Raw genomic sequence first — 11959 nt, 5'->3', positions numbered from 1 at the left:
TTTTTTTTTTTTTTTGCATTTCCAATATTACTTGGTAATTCTGATTTGTTCTCCATAGTATTTTACTCATTTATGCTCCTAAAGTGTTTAAGAATTTCCCTTTTCTCCATTCTTGCCAAGTTGAATATTATTAAACTTCTCCATATCTGCCAATCTGATGGGTGTGAATTGCATCTCATTTTTTTAAAAATTAGGGTAAAATACATCTACCATAACATATAACTGCATCTCCCTCTCTCTCTCTCTCTTTTTTTTGAGATGGAGTTTTACTCTTGTTGCCCAGGCTGGAGTGCAATGGCACAATCTTGGCTCACCACAAGCTCTGCTTCCCAGATTCAAGTGATTCTCCTGCCTCAGCCTCCAAGTAGCTGGGATTACAAGCACACATCACCATGCCCAGCCAATTTTGTATTTTTAGTAGAGGTGAGGTTTCTCCATGTTGGTCAGGCTGTCTCAAACTCCTGACCTCAGGTGATCTGCCCACCTCAGCCTCCCAAAGTGCTGGGATTACAGGCGTGAGCCACCACGCCTGGCCCTGCATCTCATTTTTTTTCCCAATCTTAAATACAGTTTCATTTAAGACATTCCATCTTCCACTTACAATACAATGCTTATAAAGTGCAATGTTATTTCCTTCCCTTGGGCACATGTTCCATATTCAAGGATTGAGAATGCCCAGTAATTTACTATGCAGCCGAACATTAAAGCTGCCACAGAATTTGCTATAAATTTAAGTCTTCCATGTTTTCACTGTGTGGAACAATGCTACATCTTTTCTTGGGTTGGCTAATCAACCTCTTCAATGGTGGGCCCTGAGGAAGCACCAACAGAGGGAGGAGCTCCACCACCAGGGAATCCCCCAGGCATTCCCCCTGGGGTGCCTCTTGAGCTCTGGTACAGCGTGGTAATGATGGGGTTGCATGCTACCTCCAGCTCTTTCTGCTGAGGTTCAATTTCTTCCTTCACTGCAGTCTGATTCTTATCAAGTCTATTGATAATTTCATTACACTTGTCAAGAAACTTCTGTTTGTCCACATCATTCATCTTGCCTCGAAGTTACTCATCTTCAACAGTTGCTTTCATGTTGAATGCATGGGACTCAAGTGAATTCTTGGATGACAACTTCAGCTTTGCCCTTCTCAGCTTCCTGGACCATAGCTCAATATCTTCCTTGTCCAAATGGCTCTTGTCATTAGTGACGGTGATCTTGTTCTGTACTCTTGTCCACAGCAGAGACAGTGACGATGCCATTAACATCAGTGTCAAAAGTGACTTCACTCTGAGAAACACCGTGGAGGATAGGAAGTATGCCTGTGAGCTCAAACTTGCCAATCCAGAGAGACAGAAAGTAGATTAATGTTTTCTAGAGGGGGGAATAGGTGAATGGAGAATGATGGCTAGTGGATATGGAATTTTTTTTTCAGGTTGATCAAACTATTACAATTTTTTATTGTTTGTTTGTTTGCTTTTGAGATGGAGTTATGCTCTTGTTGCCCAGGCTGGAGTGCAGTGGTACATTCTCAACTCACTGCAACCTCCATCTCTGCCTCCCAGGTTCAAGTGATTCTCCTGCCTCAGCCTCCCGAGTAGCTGGGACTATAGGTGCACACCACCATGCCTGGCTAATTTTGTATTTTTCGTAGAGATGGGGTCATACCATGATGGCCAGGCTTGTCTCAAACTCCTGACTTCAAGTGAGCTGCCCATCTCAGCCTCCCAAAGTGCTGGGATTACAGGCATGAGTCACTGTGCCTGGCCAAACTTTTGTAAGATTGGAAAACAGTGGTAGTTGTATGTCACTGTGTATATATCAAAACACACCAAATTGTATACTTTAAAAGAATGAAGTTTATTGTATGTTAATTATATCTCAATAAATTTGTGGTAAAATAAGAAGAAACTGCATCTCAAAATTCTTTCTCCTATGTTTCTCTTACATATCACACTTAGATATGGAAATGGCTTTTTTTATTAAGAAAACCCATCTGGAGACCTTGTGATGTGCTTTGGATGTTTGCTATCTGCAAATCTCATATTGAAATTTGATTCCCAGAGGTGAAATTGGGACCTGGTGGAAGGTGATTTGATCATGAAGGCAGATCCCTCATGAATGGCTTAGCACCATTCCCTCGGTGAAGAGTGAGTTCTTGCTCAGGTGGCTGATAGGGATCTGGTTGTTTAAAAGAGTCTGGGACCTTCCTCTTCACTCTCTTGCCATGTGATACACTGCTCCCCTTCACCTTCCACCATGATTGTAAACTCCCTGAGGCTCATACCGTAAGCAAGATGTTTGCACCACACTTCCTGTACAGCCTGCAGAAGCATGAGCCAAAATAAACATCTTTTCTTCATAAAAAAAAAATTTTAAAGCCCCAAAACTTGCCAGACAGGTTGTAATCCTTGGTCATGGAGCACTTACCTTTATAAACCTGAATAAGCACACCAGGCTGGTTGTCAAAGTAGGCAGTGAAGTTCTTTTTTTTTTTTTTTTCTTTAAGACAGAGTCTTGCTCTGTTGTCAGGCTGGAGTGCAGCATGATCTCGGCTCACTGCAACCTCTGCCTCCCAGGTTCAAGTGATTCTCCTGCCTCAGCCTCCCAAGTAGCTGGGACTACAGGTGCGCTACCACACCCAGCTAATTTTTATATTTTTAGTAGAGAGGGATTTCACCATGTTGGCCAGGCTGGTCTGGAACACCTGACCTCATGATCTGCCCACCTCGGCCTCAATGACATCTTTCTATGCTTGTGCTTGAACTCAGCAATAAGATGGTTGACCATTCAGTTGTCAAAGTTTTCTCCATGCAAGTGGGTGTCTCTAGATGTAGATATATATATATATATATATATTTTTTTTTTTTGAGATGGAGTCTTTCTCTGTTGCCCAGGCTGGAGTGCAGCGGCATGATCTTTGCTCACTGAAACCTCCGCCTCCCAGGTTCAAGAGATTCTCCTGCCTTAGTCTCCCGAGTAGCTGGGGTTACAAGTGCGTGCTACCACAACCAACTAATTTTTTTTTTTTTAATATTAGAGATGGAGTTTCATCACGTTGGCCAGGCTGGTCTTGAACTCCTGACCTCAAGTGATCTGCCCACCTCAGCCTCTCAAAGTGCTGGGATTACAGGCATGAGCCACTGCACCTGGCATTCCAGCTCTAGATTTGACTTCAAAGATCCCATTCTCAATAGTGAGGACTGACACATCAAAAGCGCCACCTCCCAGGTCAAAGATCAGCAAAATTATTTCAGCTCTAACCTTTTTTGTCTAAGCCATAAGCAACAGCAGCAGCAGTTGGCTCACTGATAATTCTAAGTACATCGGGACCAGCAATACTTCCAGCATCTTTGGTAGCCTGATGCTGAGAGTCTTGGGAAAACACCCAAGACTAGCTTCTGCAATGTCCTTTATCTTTGTCAGAATCATAGAGGACCTCTCCTCTGGGTAGAAGCTTTTTGTCTCTAGGCTGTATCCTCCTTGACCTTGGCCTGCCAGCATCATTCACCACTGTGAAGGGCCAATGCTATATATTTCACTGGGCAACAGCATCTGCGTCCAGATATATGGCACTAAAAACTGTGTTGGTGGGGTTCATTGCAACTTGATTCTTTGTGGCATTACCAGCCAATCATTTAGTGTCTGTAAAGGCAACACAGTTTGCACTAATTTGGTTTCCCTAATCATTGGCAATTGTCTCTACTTTTCCATGTTGGAAAACACCCACACAGCCAAGATCAACACCAACAATAGTCCCTTAGACATGGTTGCTGGTGTGTAGGTCCAGCTTGGATCGTGAAAAAAGACACAGGATCCCCAAGAGCTGCAGCTACGTTCCATTAGCTGCATTTTTTTTTTTTTTTTGAGACAGTTTCACCCTTGTGGTCCAGGCTGGAGGTCACTGGCGCAATCTTGGCTCACCACAACCTCCACTTCCTGGGTTGAAGTGATTCTCCCGCCTCAGCCTCCTGAATAGCTGGGATTACAGGTGTGTGCACCATGCCTAGCCAATTTTTTGTATTTTTAGTAGAAATGGAGTTTTACCATATTGGTCAGGCTGGTCTCAAACTCCTGACCTCAAGTGATCCACCCACCTCGGCCTCCCAAAGTGCTGGGATTACAAGCGTGAGCCACCACACCCAACCTCGATGTGCTATTTCTTAATCATGTAGCCTTTTCTGGTTTTAGAGGGAAAGGAGTAAGATAAGGAGCATGGATTATCAAGAGGTCGTCATCCTTGATCACCACGTGGCAGGTAGACACCATGAGAACCCGGAGAACAGGAAGTACAGGCAGACTTTGGCTGAGGACCGGGCCAGGAATTCTCTGTCTTGTGGTTCACCAGTGGTTGCTTCCTCTTGGTTACAGGAAGAAGAAGGAACTAAGAGTATATGAGTACATGATATGCAATTTAATGCACAGGAAACTGTTGGGCACATTGTATAGACAGCATTTAATCCTCACAACAACTCTGTGAAACAGGTGTTACAATTCCCTTTCTCTGGATTTAAAAAAAAAAAAAGGTACCCTGTCTCTACTAAAAATACAAAATTTAGCCACAGGAGGAGGTCAGGTAGGAAAGAGGATAGAGTAAGAAAAAGAGCGCATCAAGTACCTTCAGGCCAAACATGATTTTAATAACTGAGCAGAAGAAGAAGTCTCTGCAGAGGTATGAGGAAGGGCCAGGTCCACCGGCGGCCACAGCGTGGCAGCTAGCATGATTCACCACTGCTGAGAGGGAAAGAAGAGGCTGGAAACACGTCCGCTGACGTTAGCAACAGGAGCATCTTGGGTGATGACACTGATTGGGGTGAAGAACGAGCAGGAAGGGAGGCCATGGGGCAGTGAGTATGGACCATTCTTTGGAGTTTAGTTGCAAAGGGGATATTAGTGGCGATGACGTGTTAAGGCTGTGTGTGTGTGTGTGTGTGTGTGTGTGTGTGTTTATTGTTTGTGCTAATGAACACGACTTGTGCATATTATGGAATCAGTAGAAAAGATTTGAAAGAGGCCAGGTGCAGTGGCTCACACCTGTAATCCCAGCAATTTGGGAGGCCGAGGCGGATGGATCACTTGAGGTCAGGAGTTCAAGTCCTGTTGACCAACATGGTGAAACCCCATCTCTACTAAAAATGCAAAAAATTAGCTGGGCGTGGTGGCACATGCCTGTAATCCCAGCTACTTGGGAGGCTGAGGTAGGAAAATCACTTGAACCCAGGAGGTGGAGGTTGCAGTGAGCTGAGACTGTGTCATTGTACTCCAGCCTGGGCGAAAAGAGCAAAACTCTGTCTCAAAAAAAGAAGGAAAGAAAAAGAAAAGCTCTGAAAGAGCTGGAGATCGAGGCAGGAGAGTGAAGGATGATAGGCAGTTCTGTTCCTACGAAGGATTCTTGGCCAAGACGCAAGGCAGGAATGAGAGCCTCACCTTTGATGGGAGGAAGAGCAACCCCTGCCATAACAAGAGGCAAGTAGAGGAGAAGGTGAGCCTTTCATTTGGTGCTGGGAAGAGGCAAGTATTGTCTCAAACACTGCAATTTCTCTGAATCTTAGCAGCGAGGTCACCTTGAGAGTGAGAGGATCTGAGCAGAATGTAGGGGGCTTGAAATCGTGCTTGCATGAGTAAGAAAGTGAGTGGACTGGCAAAGCCTAATAGTGTCACCCGGAAGGTCTAGTGGACCATTTGTGGAAAGGAACAAACCTGATTAGGGTCAAAGTGAAATCTGCCCGATATCCATGAATATAATCTGAAAAAGGGCACTAGACACGCACAGATGAAAAGAATCAGTCCTTGCTCTCCAGGGCTTATCGTCCATTGAAAAATTTCAAGGACACAGGTTGTTAGGATAAGGATTAGGTCTGGCTAGGAGTAAAGGAGAACACCCCAAAATAAAATAGTTTATTTCTCTTTCAGAAATAATGTATGTAGTATCCCAAGCTAGTATGGCACAGTGTTGTGAACCAAGACTTCTCTCTTGTTGCCCTAACATGCACGGCTTCCACTCCCAAGATATCTCATGGTCTTAGATGGCTGCCATAGCTCCAGTCATTACACTGCTATTCCAACCAAGAGAAATGTGGAAGAAAGTAGTGGCAAAGGCTGCATGTCAGCTATCTTTTATAGGGTTTCCTGGAAGCTGTCATCTCACTGGCCAGAACTTTATTATTTTTTCTGAGATGGAGTCTCATTCTGTCACCCAGGCTGGAGTGCAGTAGCACAGTCATGGCTTACCAAAGCCTTGACCTCCCAGGTTCAATGATCCTCCCACTCCAGCCTACTGAGTAGCTGAGACTTCAAGCTGTGCCACTACACTCAGCTATTTTGTATTTTTGCAGAGACAGGGTTTCACTATATTGCCTAGGCTGATCTCAGATTCCTGGGCTTAAGTGATCCTCCTGCCTCGGCCTCCCAAAGTGCTGGGATTACAGGTGTGAGTCACTATGCCTGCCCCTGAACTGAACCATATTACCACACCTAGCAGTAAGGGTCCCTGGAAAACGTCAACTTTATTCCATTTAGCAATGTGCCAAACATAACACTTGGGGGAGGGGGTCTTAACTACCAAGGAAGAGGGAAGGAGCAGAAGTTAGAGATCACTAACTGTCTCTTCCATATAGATAAATTAACAGATGAGTAAGGCAAGGCACGGTGGCTCATGCCTGTAATGCCAACACTTTGGGAGGCCGAAGCAGGAGGATTGCTTGAGCCCAGGAATTAGAGACCAGGCTGGACAACATAATGAGGCCTCATCTCTACTAAATTTGTTTTTTAATTAGCTGGGCATGGTGGCACATGCCTATAGTCCCAGCTACTTGGGAGGCTGAGGTAGGAGGATTGTTTGAACCTCAGAGGTTGAGACTGCAGTGAGTTGTGATTGTGCCACTGCATTCTAGCCTGATTGACACAGCAAGACCCTGCCTCAAAAAAAAACCCCACAAAAAACAAAAAACAAAACCCAACCAACTAACCAGCAAACAGGTGAGTACAGTGCAGTGATACAGGCTGAGAACCAAGTACAGAAAAGGGAGACACCAACTCAGCTTGAAGCAGGCAAGAAAAGCTTCGGGGAGCTCAAGTTGGGGTCCTTTGGGTGCAATTTACAGAAACCATGAGGCATACAGTGAATTGTTCCTTCATTATCTATTGTCTTCTTCTTCCATAGAATAGGATTTCAGCTGTCCAACTAAGAGCTGTATTCCCAGACTCTCTTGCAGCTAGGTGGAGTTATTATTAAGTTCTGGCCAGTGAGCTGTGAGCAGTAGTGTATACCATTTCCAAGTCTTGCCCTTCTAAATCCTGAGTACATGCCTCCCTGGTATGCAGGTGTGGTGCTGGCAGCTAGCTTTGATCTTGCAGAGAAAAGCAACAATTTAAGGCACGGACTGCTGGGAAACAGAGACAGAAAGAGCCTGGTTCCCTGGATGTCCTAGTGCCTCAGAGCCCCCAAGCTTCCTGGACTGCCTGCCTACAGATATAATAAACTATACTGTTGCAGCTATATTTGCGAGTCTTTTGGGCAACAGCAGCAGTTTAGCCTATGCTGTAAATAATTTATTACTGAATCTATTTGAAGGAAAAAAGAAAGGAGGCAATAAAGGGGTATTATGCAACCCAGCATTTCCCAAGTATTGGAAAATGCTGCCCAGATCAGGGAGGAAAAGGAACTAGAATTGGAGATTGGGTAGAAATCCGTGTGCGCCTTTTCTGAGTCTCATCCCTACTTTGCTCTGTACACCTGCTTCAGTTGTCTGTCCCCTGCAGACCAGCTTTGTTTGATTCTGCATTTATATAGCTCTTAGTGCTGCCCTGTAATTTCCAGTGTATTTGTTATTGTTCTGGGCCCAGTTCAGCAATAAGTAGTGGTTTCAATCCCACTTTCAGATTCCTGAGAGGAAGGATCAGATTTCCTGTCAGGTCAGGTGTTTCCTGGGTTAGGTGTTCATCCCTGGAGATATCAGCTAACTATGAGCAAGACAGTGAGGGTCAAATACTATCAACTGGGGGCTGAGCATGGTGGCTCATGCCTGTAATCCCAGAACTTTGGGAGGCTAAGGTGGGCAGATCACCTGAGGTCAAGAGTTCCAGACCAGGCTGGCCAACATGGTTAAACTCCCATCTCTAATAAAAATACTAAAATTAGCCAGGCATAGTGGCGGGAGCCTGTAATCCCAGCTACCTGGGAGGGTGAGGCAGGATAATCACTTGAACCTAGCAGACAGAGGTTGCAGCGAGGTGAGATGGTCCTACTGCACTCCAGCCTGGGCGACAGAGTGAGACTCCCATCTCACAAAATGACAGCAACAAAACCTATCAACTGGCTACCTGGACCCAAACCCATGGAGTGACAGAGTTTTTGGACATGGTCATGGCTCTTGGACTGGGAAGGACCCCCTGATATGGTTTGGCCCTGTGTCCCCACCTAAATCTCATCTCGAATTGTAATCCCCATGAGTTGATGGAGGGACCTGGTGGTAGGTGATTGGATCATGGGGGCCGTTTCCTCCATGCTGTTCTCGTGATAGTGAGTTCTCATGAGATCTGATGATTTGTAAGTGGCAGTTTCCCCTGTGCTCTCGCTCTCTCCTGCAGCCTTGTGAAGAAGGTACTTGCTTCTCCTTCCCCTTCCATCACGACTGTAAGTTTCCTGAGGCCTCCCCAGCCATGTGGAACATGAGTCAGTTAAAGCTCTTTTGTTTATAAACTACCCAGTCTCAGGTGATATCTTTATAGTAGTATTAGAATAGACTAATGCACCCCCCAAAACATCTACTCTACAGGGTAAAATCCAACTTCCTTAGTTTGGTGTATAAGGTCTGGTACAACCTGACTCCAACCCATTTTCTCTCTTGCCTGCCTTCCCTACACACATACCCACTGCCGGTAATGAACGTGCCTTGTCCCCCACAAGATTACAGGCTGCTGTACATGCTGTTCACACTCTGGAATTTTCTTCTTTTCTTTTTGGCCAGCTTCTAAACATGCTTCAAGAGCTGACTCAAATGTTGCATTCTCTTGCATAGACTACAACTTGATTCTAAGTTTCACTTTACTGGAGTTTTATCAGCTCAATTGCATTGTGATAACACTTGTCATCCCTGAGGGGGAAGTAATAGATGTCTCACTAACATAAAATGTGCACAGTAAACTGCTACAGGACATTCTACTCGCCAGAAATTTCCATGAACTGGCATTTCTAAACTGTGACTATGCAAATGCAATTGATGGCAACACTAGAAGATACAAAGTTGTTTCACAAATCAATTAAAAATAAAGTGAGGTGTGAAAGAGTGAGAGAGATGCTTTCTGACCAGACTGCTCATTGCCCCACTTTTATTTTATTATTTATTTTATTTGAAAGGGTCTTGCTCGGTCACCCAGGCTCAGGTACTGTAGTGCCATCATAGCTCATTACAGCTTCAAACTCTTGGGCTCAAACAGTCCTCTTGCCTCAGCCTCCTGAGTAGCTGGGACTACAGGCATACACCACCATGTCCAAGTAATTTGTTCATTTCTTTATTTTTGTAGAGACGGAGTCTCGCTATGTTGCCCAGGCTGCCCCACATTTCTAACTAGGCTCATCACTGCCTAGCAAAAGACTACATTTCCCAGCCTTCCTTGCAGCTAGATGTGGCCATAGGATTAGGTCCATGCCGTAGAATGTGAATAAGAGTGGTAGGTGTGATTTTGTGTTTCTTGCTTGCATGCCCTCCACTTTTTCTCTTCTTTTTCTCCAGGCTGAAGCATGGATGAGGTTATGACTCAGCTTTGACCATGCAGCCAAGGATGACATCCTGGGAACGGTGAGGCAAAGGGATAGGAGGAAGCCATGGCCTGACTGACCCAATGGAGCTGAACAGCCTGACCAGTCTGGACCACCCACCCCTGGTCTTTTGCTTGAGAAATAAATTAATTGTATCTTCTTTCAACTTCTTATCCAATATCTTATGTATCTCTCATATATATAATTATATCTTATAATTAAGATTAGCAGGTCAGCAGCTTAGCCGATTTATGGATATTTTATATATATAAATGTTAAATAATTTTATATCTATATCATGTGTAAATAAATTTTATATCCATATTATATATAAATAAATTTTATATAACATACATAATATAAATTTATACATGATATAGATATAAAATTACATCTCATATAGAAACATATATTTTATATATACAATTATTCATATGCATAACATTAGCTATGAAATACACATATTTCATATACAGCTGCTAATTAAGATTAGTAGTCTGGGGCCAAGCATAGTGGCTCACGCCTGTAATTCAAGCACTTTGGAGGCCAAGGCGGGTAGATCACCTGGGGTCGGGAGTTCAAGGCCAGCCTGACCAACATGGTGAAACCCCATCTTAAAAAAAAAAAAAAAAAGCCGGGCGCGGTGGCTCAAGCCTGTAATCCCAGCACTCTGGGAGGTCGAAGTGGTTGGATGACTTGAACCCAGCAGTGCAAGACCAGCTTGGACAACATGGTTAGACCCCATCTCTATGAAAAATACAAAAATTAGCCTGGGGTGGTGGCCCATACCTGTAATTCCAGCTACTCAGGAGGCTGAGGTGGAAGGATCACTTGAGCCCAGGAGTTCGAGGCTTCAGTGAGCTGTGATGGCACCACCACACTCCAGTGTGGGTGACAGAGTGAGACTCTGTCTCAAAAAAAAAAAAAAAAAATTAGCAGCTTAGCCATAGCAGTTTAGCCAATGCTATCGATATGGATAATTATATATATAGCTCATCTGTATAATTATATACAGTTAATCCATATCCATAGCATTGGCTAAGCTATGACAACTATACATACATATATACACGTATAATGTGTACATCTATACATATATACTATGTAATGTCTAATAGCATATATGTGTACATATATGCACACATAGTTGTTGCAGCAGCTTAACCTGTGCCTCCCGGGCTCAAGTGATTCTCCTGCCTCAGCCTCCCAAGTAGCTGGGATTACAGACATCCACTACCACGCCTGGCTAATTTTTATATTTTTAGTAGAGATGGGGTTTCACCATGTTGCCAAGCTGGTCTCGAACTCCTGACCTCGTCCTCCCAAAGTGCTGGGATTACAGGTGTGAACCATCGCACCCAGCTGCCAATGTTTTTAACATAGCAGCTAAGCCCTTTCCTAGGCAGAGCAGGCCGTGCAATTCTCTGGAACAGAGGTGAAATCTGTCATCTTCTCATTTCCAGTCCCCAGCACAGCCCCTTGCAAATAACAAATGTTCAATAAACCTCTGCTGATTGAATGCGCGCCGGAATTGGCAAAAATTAAGGCAGTAAAACATTAGTTGGGCCAAATATGAAGGGCCTGGGATGTCCTAGTTAGGAATTCGGACTTTGCACTGCCCACACACATTTTGGTGCCATCAAAGGTGTAAGGAAAGAACCTCCGTTTTTCGGCTTCTCTGAATCATGTTAGCTGGGGTGACACCTGCTGGCAAATCGAAATACTGCGGCCTTAATCCGTATCAGCCAGAGAAGAGATCAAGGAAGCGGTTATTAAATAATGTAAGTTACAAATACGAGGTGCTGAGGAAAATATGATGGATAGCAATAGTTTGGAAATACTCTGGGCCAATCATGGTGATGGGTGCCGTAGTAGAGATGCAGAAACCTTTTGACATGTTCTGTGATGGGGAGTTTCAGGGTTTGGTTTTGTTTAGAGATGGTCTCTGTCCTTTGATCTTGATAAGGTATAAAATGCCTCTCCTACCCTTTCCTCTTCCTGGAATTCTTCCTTATCTATTTGCATCAGCATATGATTTTCTCATTACTACCAAAGGGGTTAATCACTGTGACAATGTTATTTGAGTCAACTTGTGAATTTGATTAAAAACAACAACAGAGGCCAGGCGTGGTGGCTCACGCCTGTAATCCAAGCACTTTGGAGGCCAAGGCGGGCGGATCACCAGAGGTCGGGAGTTCAAGACCAGCCTG

General features: G+C 44.3%; 1 pseudogene; it reads right to left on the bottom strand.

Annotated features, from left to right (window-relative positions):
- Positions 1–560: 560 nt before the first annotated feature.
- On the bottom strand, positions 561–4711 carry LOC108309050 (annotated as a pseudogene).
- Positions 4712–11959: the final 7248 nt, after the last annotated feature.

The sequence above is a fragment of the Cebus imitator genome, unplaced genomic scaffold, assembly GCF_001604975.1.
Source record: "Cebus imitator isolate Cc_AM_T3 unplaced genomic scaffold, Cebus_imitator-1.0 Scaffold5, whole genome shotgun sequence".
Taxonomy (NCBI): domain Eukaryota; kingdom Metazoa; phylum Chordata; class Mammalia; order Primates; family Cebidae; genus Cebus; species Cebus imitator.
The sequence above is the reverse complement of the archived record's forward strand: the minus strand, read 5'-3'. Positions and strand labels throughout refer to the sequence as shown.